This window comes from Harpia harpyja, chromosome 5, assembly GCF_026419915.1.
Source record: "Harpia harpyja isolate bHarHar1 chromosome 5, bHarHar1 primary haplotype, whole genome shotgun sequence".
Classification (NCBI taxonomy): domain Eukaryota; kingdom Metazoa; phylum Chordata; class Aves; order Accipitriformes; family Accipitridae; genus Harpia; species Harpia harpyja.
The window spans coordinates 36,740,619-36,757,359 of NC_068944.1; positions in this window are offsets into that span (position 1 = coordinate 36,740,619).

Sequence of the window (16,741 nt, forward strand, 5' to 3'; positions counted from 1 at the left end):
ATCATGCCCAGGCTAGTGCAGGTGTTGAGGGAATGCCTGGGAGCAGACCTGGATTACTGCACAGGTTTACTGATGCTAATGATGCTGCTGCCTTGCACAGCAGGACTATTGTGAGCAAAGAGGAATGGCAAAATCCATGGCAATTTGCAATAACTTAGATAAAGCGGTATTATCATAGAATCACAGAATGGTTTGGGTTGGAAGGGACCTTAAAGATCATCTAGTTCCTACCCCCCCTGCCATGGGCAGGGACACCTTCCACTAGACCACGTTGCTCAAAGCCCCATCCAACCTGGCCTGGAACACTTCCAGGGATGGAGCATCCACAGCTTCTCTGGGCAACCTGTTCCAGTGCCTCACCACCCTCACAGTAAAGAACTTCTTCCTTGCATCTAATCTAAATCTCCCCTCTTTCAGTTTAAAGCCAGTACCCCTTGTCCTATCACTAAGAAAAGATCAATTTCCTGCTGGAGTCCAAGTTGTGTTAAGAAAACACTGCCTCTTCCTTTCCTCTCTTTGTCTGCAATATGAGTTTTGTATTGCCTTTCAGGCCATGCAGTGAATTTTATTTTTCATTTACACTAGAAGAGCCATCAGATGACCTTGGTGACAGGTATCAAGTAATGTTTTTGAGACTACACGCCGAGCGGCAACGCTAGGATCCCCACCAGCAGTATCATTTTCCACAGCTTATCGCAGAGGAAGTAAATGCACGAGCTGCTCCATGCTGGCCACAGCAGGACTCCCAAGTGCTGTAGCACACCAGGCAAACTGAGTTTTAAAGAAAAATACCAGAGATGCTTCAGCCAGTAGGCCTGGGAGCCAGCTGTCCTGTGCTGGGGGTAAAGAAAAACTGGCCAATGTGACCCAGATAGGCAGCAGAGTGGTACCGGGTGCATTCTTCACAGCATCTGAAACACTTCAAACTCGCCATGGGTCTCTGAAGAAAGCTGGGGGAAGAAGGCAGTGCAACCAGCCGCCAGCCCCCATCTATGTGGGCTAGCACCTGTGCTGTCCTTTCCTGGTTAGTTTTTTTATTAAAAATAGGTCAAAATGAGTCAGTGGCCTGAGGCAGTGACACTTAGCTGCCGAGGTGTGATAACTGTTAGTTTTCTGGTCGTGAGAGAAAATAGCAATGCTGCAGTTTGCTGCTTGCACTATAAAATGTATTTGCTAAGAACATTGGGGGTTAACACAAAGAGCTGTGAATAAACAGTACATGTAAGAGTATACAGTAGAAGTTTTGAAGTCATGACTTCTTGCTGATGCCTGGTTATTCTAGCTGAATGCTTACTTGGTACCATGGATGGCATGAGCCCCAAATCTCTTCTTTGTAGCCAAGGAGAGATTCCCAGTTTTCTTTCTGTCATACTGCCTTCCTACCATGGCAACCCAGATTCCAATCCCAAAATCAGTGTCCAGCCATGCAGGAGAGGTTATCAGAGCTAGATCCACATAAGCAAGTCATGCAGCATCCTGGGAAGGGAGCTACAGGGGAAAACAGCCAGTGCAGAAGCCCCATGTGGCACACATCACTGGGATTTTATCACATACCAGTTCTAATCCAGTCCCATGAGCTGAGTGCGCATTGGTGGTTGAAGTGATCTTCTGGCTAAGTTTTCCCTGGCAGGAATCCAGCTTGCACACTCCAGGACTATGCTGCAATGTGAGCCACAGTAAGGCGGGCAACCACAAAATTAATTTTAAAAACGTGTTATTGATCCCAATTAAACTACCAGTCTAGAGGCACCTAGAGATAATGGGTGCCTTACCCAGGGACTGAACCCCAGCTCAGCATCCTGATGCTCTCTAGCTGGAAGAACTGGAGAGCCAACCGGAGCTAAAAAAAAAAAAAAAAAAAAAAAATCACTGCTAGCCATCTGTGCTTCTTCTCCTAATTTCTATGTCTATCTGTCTCTACAGACAGCAACTGAACACTTCTACTTTGCATGTCAATATAATTTCACTTTGCCTTCACTTAAAATTCATTTCAGTTTGAGCTGAGTGATTTCAGGCTGGCTGGCAAACTACCAGCATCTCATTCTCTAGGGAACAGCAGTCCCAGATGGGACTGTGAAAGCAGCTGCAGGCAAGGTCCCTGTGAATGCGGGGCACACGGTGCTGTTCCTGCTCTGAGCCGTGAGGGCTGGTTTGAAGCAGCAAAAGGCGGCAGGGAACTGGAGTATCACTGGCATAGCACAGGACAGGGAACACCCAAATCCTGGCTGCCTCTCCAAAATTATCATTCTTTCCCTTCCATGGCATTTTCTATGGACTAAAACTGTATGTCACCTCATGTGAGAGCTGCGGACATGCACCACCCTTACAGGTATTGGCTCAGAGATTAATTTAATAATAAATATTATTCTGTTAATTATATATCTAGTGTGGGGTTTCCTAAAATATCAGATGCTGCTATGTAAACACCACAGTTATCTAGATAGGTTATCTCACACACTACCTCCACTTCTTTCCCATTCCTCTCGATCTTGTGAGCCACCGAGAGCAGACGGATGCTGTCTGTCCTTATGCCTGCGGGTGCTCGGGACAGGGCAGCTCCGGAGCTGCAATGCAGAAGTGGAGCTGCTGGGTATAACTCAGAAAAGAAATGATGCAACTGCGTCTAAGAAATTAATGAAGTGGTAGCAAGTAGGGCAAGATTGTTTTGAAACAAGCATGAATTATTATTGTATACTAAGCTGATTATGCATCCAGGTTGAGATGTACAGAATGGGTGGGCTACGCTATAGCTGGGAGAAGCCAGGCACACAGCCAGCCCCACACAACGTGTGTGTTTGTGTGGCTGGTGGCAAGCAAATCCGTCACCCTCACTGTAAATGTGAGCAGGGTCTGCCAGATGGCAGACATCCGGAAAGACACAAGGAGAGAGCAAAGCGTAACGGCATTGTGCATGGCAGTAAGCACACTGGGTCTGTCCACAGATGGAAACTTGCAGATCACAGCCCTGGTGCGAGCTCATGGGAAAATGCTGACAAAGTCAGACTCCAGTTCCCCAGACTCCTCTGCGTAACTGAAAAATCAGGACGAGGGTCCAAATCGATCTCATCTTCTAAGGTTGCACAAATCTGGAGGACGTGGCAAGCCTGGGTGTGGCTGAGCTGCTCTTGGTGCAGGGCACACAGAAGGGCTGCAGGAAGGCAAACTCACAGTGCTCCTGCAGCTCGTTAGCTCTGGGGCTAATTAGAGACTGGATCATCCTGTAGTTTATATCAGAATAAAATTCCAAAATCAGAAAGCACAAGGAATGCAAGTATGTTCCCTCTTCCTCCTCGCGCTTCCTTTGCTTGTCACTCTCCATGGGCAGCCACAGGGTAAGGTATCCTAAAGCTGCTGAATGCCAATGTGGAATAGGGAGGGGGAATTTTCATGTAGCTGTTTTCTTAGTTGCATTATGCTACTAATTCCAAAAATTGAATTCCATGAAATGAAGACAAGAATGGCTGGAAGAAAAGAAAGCTTATTCCCCCCCCCGCAACCCCAGGCCCCATCCAGTCTGTATTTGACTAAGTTTCTTGCTTTTTTGCAAAACTTTTTGTCTTTTTTCCCTTTCAAGGCAAGCTGGGGAAACAGATGGCAACATGGGACTCGTGCCCGTGTCCTCCTCCCTCACCTCACCTGCCTTGACTCAGGAGACATGCAGGCAGGGATGAGCTGCAGCTCCCTGGGGAGAGGGTGCTTACCTGAGACTTCTGGCTCAAGCCACAAGTCTCTGTGCAACATGCTTTCTGAATCACTCTGTGTGATAAATAGGGCCAGTCTTTTAGCTTCTGGAGTCTTTTAAGCTTTATTCTTATCCCATATGAGCCCAAATAAGAGAAGCCTGAGACCTCTGTCTGGTCCAAGTGAAAACAGGTAGCTCTGAAAAGTTAATTTGATTTATACCAATGGACAAACCTGTTCGGACAAACTGGTATGTGTTTTTGAAGCCAGCTACTGATACATTTTTTTTAAGTTCCACCTTACTCCAGTAACAAAAAGACCTGGCAGAAACACCACAATTTGGGTGTTGGGCTGTGACATATTTTAACATCTTCTATGTAGCAGCTCTTTAGACCACATTGGGGTGTGTGTATTTGTCAAGGATTGACAGAAGGGTGCTTTGTAAAGATAGGAGGCTCTTCCACACTGCTGTGATATAATGGGTTGTTAGTGACTTGTCAGTTCATGTTTTCAATTACTGTTATTACTATTATTTTAAAACTGTGGGTGTTTCTAAAATTGCTTTATATCAGATAATAAGTATACTCATTCTTCAGTTTCAGTAATTAGCATTCTGAGTTTGATTCTGCCACCTCGATTGCTCCAAGAGCTGGGACTGGTTACCACATACACAAAGCTCTTAGCTCTTTTCCATAAATAGATTACAACCTCACAGGTTTAACTCTTGATGTCCCAAAGACCATCATTCCTGCCTCTGTCTTTTCCGTGGCTCATTCTTGTCGTTTCTTTGGAGTTTCTCTCCCACTAAATGCTGTATCTTGCAAAGGAGTGCCTCTTTTCGACCCAAATAAAAATGCAATCCCTAGGCAGTTCCCATCCCTTGGCACGTTGCTGTAGAGCACATTTACTCGAAGCATCCCTAATGAACAGCTTCCGTATTAGCCTCTCCCGGGCCGCTCTTACGTTTCCTACCGATTGTGCATGCATTCCCCAGCCCCAGGAGGGGACACTTCTGACCATTGCCAGGCTACAGCCTGGAGCAGCCTGAAAATGCTGTGCATGCACATCTAGCTGAAAACAAAGCTGGTGAGCAGTGAGTAGAGCAGAGAAAAATCTTGCTTTTAAAAACTGTCTTTAAAAAAAAATCTGAGACTGAGCTAAAAAGAAGCAAAGTAGCAGAGCAAGTCAATAAGAGCAGAGAGGGGAGGATTCGATAGTGTGGCACTGCTGGATGCAACGACAGCTTAAGGTATGTTATTAAACGAGAAAAATATTTTCCTGAAAAACTTACAGTATTTCACTGGAGAAAGCTCTAAATGGGCATTTCAAAGGAAGAACAAACCAAAGAAAGAAAGAAAAAAACAAAATCCAGACCAGATGAAACCTTGGAAGATAGTTCACAAGGACTTGCATTAAACTGAGGAAAAGAGACTGGGTTATCTAATAGAAGTGACTGAATTTTTTTAAAAGCCTTGTTAGGAGGATGCGTATGCATTTTATGGTCCACCTCCTGTCTGGGGAATATAATTTCTCGAAGAGAATCAAAATCTGGCTTTTAATGACTGGGAGATACCTAGAGCCCTGAAACTGTGGCACAACCAGCTCTATTTAATCAGGTAAACTGTTGTCCTCCTCACTGGACTGCCTTGCACATCATTCAGAAGCTAAAGCCTGTTTACCTTGTTACCCAGAAGTTTGCTGCTCTCCTATTGCCAGACGAAGCATCTCAGCTGGTTTTCTTACAGTATGAAAGTAAAGGAGCTTCTGGCAGATTTTCATTATGACAAGTTATCGGGTTTGAAGCTCACTTCATACCTTGGGTTTGCCATCAATCAAGTCCCTTCACCTTCCAGGCCCACTACAAAGTCTGCGTTTTTTCTCACCACTGATACAGGGGTTTCTATCTGTGCAATAGCTCAAATAGCAAATGCATCCTCCATTTAGCCACCAACGTGGGGAGAGATGAAATGGCCATATTGGAGGTCAGGACAGAACCAGGTCTGTTGATTGCTGCCTGGGTGCGTTTGCACACAGGATCTATTTCGCTCCGACTGCAAGATAAAGCTGTGAACTGGTACGTGGCTTTACTAAAGGTGCAGAAAGAGCCAAACTGACTTTTTGTTAAACATGACAAGGTTAGAACACACTGGGTTTATTTTTAAGGTAAAAATATACAAATGGTCCTATTTCTAGCAGGTCTGTTTGTAGCAAGTGTTTCCACCAACACAACTCCACAACTCCAAGACAACTCCCTGACCTGACCTAACCTAACCTAATCTAACCTAACCTACCAGTCCACTTACTGTGTACAACCAACACATCCTCCTTTCTGTAGTAATTGGGTGTATTAATAAAGCAAACAACAACCAAATAATAAAGGTGAGCTCAAAATCCTGCTCCTGGCTTGGCTGCTGCCAGGGGCCACATTGTAGACGTGCTGAACTCAGACACTTTCCCTTGTTTTTTATGTGCTGGGGACACCTGTCTTGGGGTGCCAGAAATGCCGTGGAAGCCATTTAACTCTTCCCTGAAGGCTTCATCCCAAAATAAACCCCCTGTCTTCAGGAGAACAGCGCCAACCCATTATACGCTCCTGTTGAGGGAGATTGTAGCTCGTTAAGATGCAATGAGTGATATGTTTGAAAATGTAATTAAAATGTTTTTCAGTCATTCATGAAAACACTTTTAATGCAGTATAAAGCTTGATAATGTCTGCGGTTGTACTTTGACCTGATGAAAGCTCTGAATGGAAACTTATACAGTAGGTAATATTTACTCTGGCAGTGTGTCAGTAGGCAATGTCTACTGCTTTTATTGCTCTGTGGAATAAAGTTTTGAATTTTGCTCTGTACTGAACCATTTATTGTCTTGAAATTGGCAGCAGTAACACCCAGCTGGATGCCAGTGTGTTTTGTGTTTGCGAACAGGCTGATCCATGGGAAACAATCTAGCAGACAAATCAGCTTCTTTATGAATTAAACAAAATCTTTACTTGGGTATGAGGCATTTGAGCCTGAGGGAGCTATTATTTTGGAAAAGGCCCATAAAAGGACTTTTAAAGACATGGACTTTGTGAGTCTTAAGTATGATATTCTTAGACTGCCTTTAGTTATGCCTTGCTTTGCATGACCCAGTAGACTTTTATGAAACAATATCTTCATTGTAAATGGTGCTGGGGTGCAAAGCTCTGAGTTGAAAGTCAGAACAGAGCTCAGTGTCTGGCCAAGCTGTTGAGCTGCTTAAATTGTTCTTCTGCCTCCCACCTTTTTTCTGCCTGTCCCTAGGACAGGAACTGCCATTTCCTATCTGTTTCTCTATTGCAAAGCACCAAAAAATTCCTTCTTATAAGCAAAAGAGAGGTAGAAATTTTACCCAGAAATAGCTGAGTGCTCAGTACCAAAAATAAGCATAGCATGTAGAGATAATTCCGTGTGCTTAGAGCCAGTCCTATCAACACTCACAATCTTATGAATGTCATGGGATCTGATGTTTTCTTAATTCTCCGGCTGATGGTAATCGAGGAACCACATGATAATCTTGACTTCATTAACACAATGAAAAAGAATCACATGTAAATTTTATAGCTTTGTGGTTGCTGAGAAAATATGAAGCAAGACAGTCTTAAATCCTCAAGGTAAATAAAATAATCTGATGGTCATTCTGACCCTTTATTCACTCCTCCCGTGTTAACATGCTGAATGTTTCTTAGACAAGACCGCACAAAAAATTGGTTCATTGTGAAATATCCTGTAACAGTCTTTGCTCTCACCCCCAGCCAGCCACCTTTATGATTTTTTTTTTCCTTTACAGGTCAAAAACTGTGTTCTGACAGTCAGCCTGCAGCAATGTGCATTGGATATTCTCACAACTTACACATGGCTTGTTCTCTCTGTAGCTTTAATAAAGGGCTCGTGTGCTCTTCTTCCTTAAATGCTGCGTGCTCGGGCTATTACACTGGTACTTAATGGAAATAGGCTCCATTCTCACAGACTTCCCGCATGATTTGGGGAAAGTCACCATAACAGTTCCTTCATTTTTTTCTGTATGAAATGAGGATAATCATATTTCCTTTCCTAGTGTGTTTTGGACCGCAGACTCTTTTGGACAGATCATTTCTTAGCACAGATACGTACAGGGCCATACCCAACCAGGCTTTATAAGTGATCTCTGTTTACTTTATACACCCCTTGGATCAGGGACTGGGATTCAGGTTTCCCTCCTCCCAGGCTGGTCCAGAGGAGATGTGACAAAGGGAGAAAGCAGACACCAAGTGTCCCCACAGCTGTGCACAGGCCACGTGCCAGCGATCTACAACCTGGACACTCACAGGTGAGTAACCTTGCACTGGGTTCCATAAAACATGAACTGGGAACAGTTTAAGGTTGTTAATGCTGGTGTGAATTGTGGCTGGCATGGCTAACCATTCAGACATTTTTTAATTAAAAAAAAAAAGAATCAGGTTAATAAATTCAGTATATAATCCATGTCAAAGAATATGCTCTGGGCAGGACTTTTTCCAGTGATCTGGATGATACCGTTTGCTTTCTTGTAGCACAACTTTCAGAGATGGGCAGGTACATTTTTGTCACGTGATTTTTTTCTGGACTGTGATAAGCTTTCAAAGACAGACTCAGTTACCTTATTCTTTCCTTGAATTTACGTAGCTTTAAGATGTCGCCTTTAACCATGTTTCAGAATTTGAATGCTTGATATTTTCAGGAAGAAATGTGAGAAAGAAAGAAAAACAATAGTTTCCGATCATCAAATATTTTGGGTGAGTCATTCGCCTGCATCGCTAGATAAATGCAGCAGGACATCCTGTAACCGTTGTGCAGTTTGTTTAACTTCTACTTTTTTTTCCCTACAACATGAACAGTGAAGTAGGGAAGAAAGTGGCCGTGGAGTCCTGTCCGGGCACTCCTCTTTGCTTGGATCCTCTCCCATATCAGGAGACGGAAGTCAGTCACCTCTTGGAGTGTCCTCCTGGCCAGCAGCAGCAAATTCAAAGGCAAAGCCTCCTGAGGGAGGTTAGAGAAGCTGATGTTATTTTCCTGAGCCTTCTGCCTCATGGAGGAGTTTCTAGCATCAGAGGGAGAGTGTAGCTATGAGTCTTCACTGGAGCTTTCCTGGAAAAGACCTGGAGGGGGGGTTTCTGGGCCACCAGTCCTTTTGCTCGCTCACAGTCTCGAGACTAATCTCCCCCCAGCCATTTTTTTAGATCTTGCATGCTGGTAGAAGAATTTCGAAGAGATTTCTCTTCTTTCTTTTGGATGCTGATAAAGGGATACAGCTGACCAGAATACCAGTAAGAGTGGCATAACTGAAGCCAAACAAATCTTGCTCCCAACAAAAGGAAACAATAAATCAGAACACAATAATTCTGGTCATAAAGTTGGCATATTTAAAGGTAACAGAGAAAGAAGGAAAAGTTGAAAAACTGGGAAAAAAATGCTTTCTTCTTTCTACTCTATCTGCAAGTACAAACAGAGCTTTGAACCTTAGATCTATCAAAAGTCGATCTGAACTTACCCAAAGGCCTTGGAAAAAAAATACCTGATATCAAGTAGATAAACATCTAGTCAGAAATCTTAGAGTAAGCCTGAGAGCTTTATGATGACAGACCAAGTGAAAGGGAATTAGTGGAGACATAACAAATGAATAAAGCCTAACTTTCAGTAATAATTCCTGACAGAATTTCGGAGGCATGACTTCACATGAAATAACTGGAATCTCCTGAAATTCATCTTCCTTCTCAAAACCCCTTTTCAAGACTTGTCCCTACTGTGACACTTTGAAGCCGATGAAACTGGAATGGTCATGTGTTACTGAGGTACAGAAGATTTTATTTCCTTTTCCATTGCCACTTATATATTCCCTTTACTTAATGTCAGAAAATGCCTTTCTGTGTTTACGCAGTACGTAGCACAGTGGTCTTCAGTTGTGGTTGTGGTTTCAATAAACCCTATTAATAATTACCAGGAACTGTCAAAAAGTAAGTCTCATAACTTCATGATCTGACAATGAAATGAGGAAAAGTCAGTGTCTAACTGCTGTCATGCATGTTTAATCCTGGCACTGCTCTTCCTCTCTCTCCCATACGCACACAGCCTCAGGAGGCAGAACAATAAAAAGGAGGCTCCTTGGTTTTGTTTGCTATTTATATCGAAATTTTCTCCAGTGTGAGAACTTCCCTGTAGTTCTTTTACACACTTCTCACACACACTTCTCCCACTCCCTCATTCTTTGAGTCTTTTCCTGATCTGGTCACAGTCATATTGGCAGCAGGCATTTTGTTCTTTATATTGGCAAACTTTTTTTTTTCCACTTTTCAAGCACTGATTCTCCTGTCCTCTCCCAGTGCCATCTATTTCACAACTGTTTTTGTCAGCAAAACATCTTCCACTCCCTATCTGCTTTCCACATCAGATTCATGCCTTCAGTCTAGACTGGGAAGCCTCTGGGGCAGGGACTGTCTCTAGGTTGACATGTATGTATGTTTACTTACCCTCAAAAAGCCCCAGCTCCAAACCTCAAAGTCCTATTACGGTAACTAATGCCTGTGTGGATGAAAAAACTTTAACCTATTAATTCCTGGAACCACTCTAAACACTACTTTCTAGCCTCAACCAAAAGGTAAAGGCTACTATCAATGTCTTCATGATCCTCCTAACCCTTGAGCTCTTCCTTCATCCAGCTTCAGGCTCTGCAGCCTCTGTTGAGGCTGTTTGACACTAGTAGTGCAGAGCCTTTCCCTTTTCTCCCTTTTAATTGCGATAGCCTTCCTGAATAATTTGCGGTTTCCCTGCTTTTCTTCAAGTATTACCTGAACCTTATCTTCCTCTCCTAATTGTTCTCACACTATTGTTTTCTAAAACCTTTGATTTAGTTGGCTTAGTGAAACATGCTATGAAAAATGTCACAGGAAAGAAAGTGTTGCTTTGTTCCAGATGGTCTTTTTATTTCTGTAATAGCTGGGAACTCTAGTTTACCTACTAACCTGCTTTCAGTGTTTGTTGATGGTGACTGTAGCATCACTTTTCTATTATGTTCTCATCACCAAGTCTGGTGTAATCACTGTAAACCTTCTCTTTGTAGTTCAGAGCACACTTAACACACCAGTTTAGGGTTGTACTTGTTTCTTTGATGACTGACACAGTTGAACCAGTTCACAAAAATAGGGAGCATTTTCTGAGTAGTTAATTGAAAAGGTTTTTTTAAATCGTCACAGAAAATAAATAGTGAAGCTGGGAAGGGAAAGAGAGTTTGTGTCATGCTGCTGTTTGTTAGTTTTTACATTTATCACTGTGTGTGTTTATTTTTGTAAAGCCTGTTTCAATGTAACCCACATACCGGATAATGTCAAAAAGCATAATACTCACAAAGCATACGTAGCAGCGTGTTCAGAAGCGGCATGCTGTATTTTGCATGAGAGAGTGGGTAATTCTCCTCCCGCTGTCCGTATCTAGCCTACATCGGTCTAGCCAAAATGCATCTCTGTCAGAGAACTGGTGCCTGGCTTATATGGAGGTCACCACTGTCTCCTTCCTCAAATACAGCACAAACCATCCTCAGGTTGTTTGCAACATCGTCGTTTGCAGGCAATGCAGGAGACCAATAAGGAAACAAAGGAAACTGCCCTTTCATGGCTTGGCTTCGCCCCAGTCTCCTGGGGTTGGACAGTCTCAGTGATGGAGCCTGTCTGTAGCTGCAGAGCAGCAGCATCCAGGGAGGTGATGCGGCATTACCTCGCAGAAGCTGCGGCCTGTGCCTGCGGTTGCACGAGGCTCTGGCAGATGGTGCATGACTCCTCTGCACAGGAGCTTGATCCCGGCTGACGCGCTCAGCCTCAGAAGGCTGTAGGCAGCTGCTGGCAGAGGTAGGTGCACAGTGTGGCTACCCTGTGCAGGTGCTTCCTGGCTGCCTTGGAGCCGAGGCTGGGTTGAACACTCCTCCTCTCCATAGCCTTCGGTTCACCCACACAGCCGGCTGAACGATAATCATCAGACTGTCCTACCGATGTCTTTGTGCCTCATGAACCTCTGCCTCTGCCTTTCTTTGCCTTCACATCGTGCCAGAGTACAGTGTGGCAGACGTAATCCCCCTCACGAGCGTGACATGCAGGAAAGTGGTCCTGGGAACCTGACTGAAGCTTCCCCCCATAGCTGGGGGCTCTGACTTCCCCCCAGAACTCATCACATTCACACGCTCCCCACCTGAGGGTCCCCAAAGTCTTCGGAGCGCCTTGTCAGCTCCCTCCTGGCACATGCCACCAAAGTGGGGCTACTTGGTGGAGAAGTCCTCTACACCACTGAGCCCCTCTTTCTTCTGGCTGTCTCATCCAACTTGGCAGTGTCTTTGAGCAGTGGGAGTCTCGTGGGACTCCTTCACAGAGATTTTCAGTGCTTCTCTTTTTAAAGACGTAGCCCACGCTGGTTCCTGTTTATCTTTGTTCATACTCTCCACTACCTAGGTGAGGGGGGAACCATGAGGTCAAAAGTAAATGGGCTGCTTAGTCTTTGAAGACTTTATCTGCCATGCCTGAGGGATCTGTCTGGCCAACAACATTTCTAACTGCTATAATTTAATATTTTTGTCATCCTAAGCAGCTTCTATTCTGAGCTGATTCTTTCAGAAATCATCAGCTTGCTAGGTTTCTTGGTGTGCTTATGATCAGCAAGTAGCCTTAACTTTGCCCTGCATGCCCTAATAGCAAGTTAATATCGTTGTTCGTAGTCAAAACCAGACTCTTGCCAAAACTGCCTATTCATAACTCGCCTTTCAAGAAAGAATATACTGCTGACTACAGCTACCATGCAGTTCTCAGATATTTGCTACTTTGATTTTTGATTTTTGAATGCCATTCAGTCTTCAAATGGAGCACAGAAACATTGCTCTGGCAGGCACAGTTAAACCTATGCAATTTTTCATAGACTTTGCCTTAGTGATATACTTGGATGAAAACAAATGTGTCTTAATACCTTTGTTATGGTTTTATGGTTTTTTCATCAGGATTTTGCTATTCTTGCCATTATACTAAATTGGATGTTAAGAGCCATATTTCTAATTCTGGCTTTTAGTTATCAAGCTGTGAAATAGCTGCACACAGTGTAAGACAGTGCTGTCCTATGCAAACACTGGATACAGCATCTGGATGCAATCTGGATGGGTGGGCTCAACCTTGTATGCAACAAGCCGGGTGTGACTGTCTCAGCAGTTTTCTTATTGTTCAATAGATTTCTCCTAGCTGCTACCTGCAGAGCAGCTGAGAGCTAAAGTAACTTCTTCCAGTTCAAAGACACCTGGTGATGGGAGAGCATGATGAAAAATTGCAGAGTGGAAGGTGTGCACATGAATCAAAAGCACGGTCTCACTTTGGGGCCAGTGCTGCTGATGGCTGACTAGGTAGCGCAGAATGCTTGAGTGGCGTGGGTTAAAGGGAAACTTATTTGAGAAGAAGGATTTAAGAAAACAGAGATTAGCAGACCAAAGAGACTTGAAGACAGAATCACAGAAAAATTTGTGTTGGAGTTCAACTTCCCACTCAAATCAGGGCTAGCTTCAAAGTTAGATCAGGTTGCTGAGAGCCCTGTCTAGTAGTTTTTAATATCTCCAAGTATGGAGATCCTACAGGCTCTCTAGGCACCTGTTGCAGGTTTAACCACTCTCACGGAGAAAGTATTTTCCTTTAGATCCATCTGGAATTTTTATCGCTGTAACTTTGGCCATAGCCTCTTGTCATTTCACTCGGCACCTCCAAGAATCTGGCACCTTCTTCTCTATAACACATCTTCAAGTAGCTGAAGACTATGATTAGACCCTCACCAAGCCATTTCTTCTCCCTGATGAACACAGGTCTCAGCTTCTCCTCACATGTCATGCAATCCAGTTCTCTAATCATCTTTGTGGCCCTTTGCTGAACTTGCTCCAATTTGCAAATTGATCCCTGGTGAGGAAAGGGTAAAAGATACTAGGAGAAAGGGTAGGAGACAAAAGAGAACGAGGAGAAAAACCTTCAAAAAGCAAAGCCCAGAGTAATTAGGATACTGTATGCAAAAGAAAATGGAAGGTAGGAAGGCAAAAAAATAGCATGAGGGAAGTGGCCACATAGTTCCAGCTGTGCCCTGTAGTAGCTCTGTTACTACAGCATCTCAAGAATTCAGCCCCAAAAGTTTATATCTGAAAGCTGTTGTTTCACTGATTCATTTTAAAGGTTAGTGTTGACGTGGATTTCTTTCAAAAATGGCTTACTAAAAATCTAATTAATTTTTGCAGTAGTGTGCATAAATTATGGAGAGTATGAAATGGGAGGTTATTCACATAAAACAGTTACCCAGAAAAGTGAGTGATACTGGTTTTCTCATTAGTCTTATTCTCTCACAGACATGGATATCTAAGACAGACAACTCTGAGACACAGATGCGGGGGTGGCAGATAGTGATGCCCAGACTCTGATTCCTTGATTTTCTTTATTACAGCAGGCATGGCCATGAGCCTGTTGTGCAGCCACATTCCCATTTGTTTTGAAGCATACTCATCTTCTGGAAGCCACTCTCTAGCTTGGTGGCATAAGAGTCACTTGGCAGTTTTTTGCTCAAAATGGTCATCAGGGCTGTAGCTGTCACTAATAGAAATTTCTTCTACTGCTTTGGGACTGCTGTGAACCGTTCCTCTGATCATGAGCTTGACAGATCAACTGGCTGCTGCTCAATGACCCCATCACCATAGCTGGCAGACATTGATTTGACACATCAGGGCAGGCAGCTACTTTGGAGGCCGGGTAATGTCAGTCCCTGACAACGCACTACATTTGTGCATAGGTGGTGGTAAAGCAGAGCAGCATTTTGAGTAACGTCACCGAGCAATGGGACAACAGCTACCATGTTGTAAAACGTGTGCACTTCTGCCTTTTTAGAGAAAACGTTTGTGTAATTATCTACAAATCTAATCCTATATATGGTTTTAGGGATTGTCTGACAGTTTTTTCTCATTTAGTGTATTAATCGGTCAAGTAGATATTTTACATTTTCAGCTATACCTGCAAATGATGAAGCATATACCTATCTCTGCTGTGGGTGGGTTTTTTCAACTTTTAAAATCTTTTCATGAGTAAACAATCTGCTTAATCATCTAAATAAATGTCAACGGTTATCCAAAACTGTGATCTATATTGAAATAATAATAATGTTATCAATAAAAAGCATTAGAGAATTTACAGAAACAGCTAAAATCTTCATAGCTCTATATACTCTTATTAAGTCTAAATGCCAAATTGAAGAGGAAATCAGAAGGCAGAGAAGTAGGAGAACATGCAGAGTTAGATATGGTCAGCTGTGTCCTATGTGAGCCCATTTAAGAGCCTGAAAGAGATGGAAACCAGTTGAGCTCTTTTGGTGACAATATCCAAGGTGCTGGGAGTCCCCTAGCAGCTACACTTCTGGATGGTTCTGATACCCTCCATTCTCCTTGTAGCTCCCTATTTGGTGGCCTTCCTTGGAGGTAAAAGACTTGGAAAAGACGTATGATCTTTTTGATTTCTCAGGCCCCAAATAATGTTTTTTTTCTATCTACTTTCACCAGCTTTATTTAGCACAAATCGTGAGGTTGGAAAAACTGTTGATACAGTGATTTAGGTAGTAGATTAGAATTAGATTAGAATCTGCTGTGTATCACATATTTTAGTTAAGAATGTTAAAGATTGGGTTCATTCAGTTTATGTCTGAGCTTGCACATTTCACAAGTACCCTCACAGCTGCCCCTGAAGAAATGCTGATATATATACACACAAATAGCAAATTAGCCACACTTATCATTAGGCAATTTGCATTCCTAATGTAATGTATGCATTTCTATGCATTGGGGACTACACGGTGCACCTCTGTGTTTCTTTTTGTGGGTAAACTGGATTTACTTCTGAGTACCAGCTCACTTACATTTAAACTTTATGAGCAAGAGGGCTGCCTTGGTGACAGCAATGTGTGCACATGTGTGGAACCTAGTTGCAGGTTGCACTAATAACCTCGTGTTAGTAGTGTGAACTGTTTGACTTGTTCATGGAAGCTGTTTGATAAAATTTTATGTCATAGTACGGACCACAGAAAAAAAATGTCCATATGCTTGCCATTTTACTTTGTATGGATGAAAATTAACTAGTTAAGAGACATCTCTTAACATGCATGCTATCTACAAGATTAGCCTAATCCCCCAAGAGCTCAGTCTTAAATTGCTTTTGACATTTGAGTTGTATTTATAGTGCCACCCTTGCCTCTAAGGCTGTGGTCCAATACAACAGTAAACCTCATTTTAAATACTACTGGACAAAAATTGCAGTGGCCATCTAATACAAAGCACTGCCCTGATACATATACTAGAAAGTTTTAATGGATTAAATTCATATCAATGAATTATAAGATGGCTTTGCTGTAGTAAAAATTCAGTGGCTCTCTCACAGCTAGCACCGTCCCAAGAGTCTGACTCAATGCCCTTTTGCCTCTGCCCTGCTCATTCTGTTCAAAGATAACGATCCTTGGATGTCACCTGCAAGCTTGCAATCCTACATGTGTTGGCCATCTCTAATGGACACTCACCAGTCAGGCTTCTTTGTCATAGATCTTATCCTAGATTCCTGCCTTGCATCAGATCTCTTCATCAGATCTTTTCCTTAACCATTGCCTTCACCTCAGCGTTTGCACAACCAGTCTGCCAATACAGCACTGTCACTGACTCACAGCCAAGCTAACTAAAGTCAAGCCGTAAATCTATGCAAGCCATAAATATAGCTGGTGTTCCTCAGAAACCACCCCTTACGCTGCACCATGCTACAGACCTTTCTGGGCAATACATATCCAGGTACAGTTCACCATTTCCCGCAGATGCTTCAGTGGGGACATCAAAGGGACTTGGGAAAGTTAAGGGCAAAAGACATGTCTCTGAAAAGTTCTCCAAGGTGGTTAGGGACAACAGTGGAAAGGAAAGGATGGGTGAGATGGGTGCTGACAGGTTTACTGTCATTATGGTGGTGGACCATATCCTGAGCAGGCACATACACATGCTTTCAGAGAAG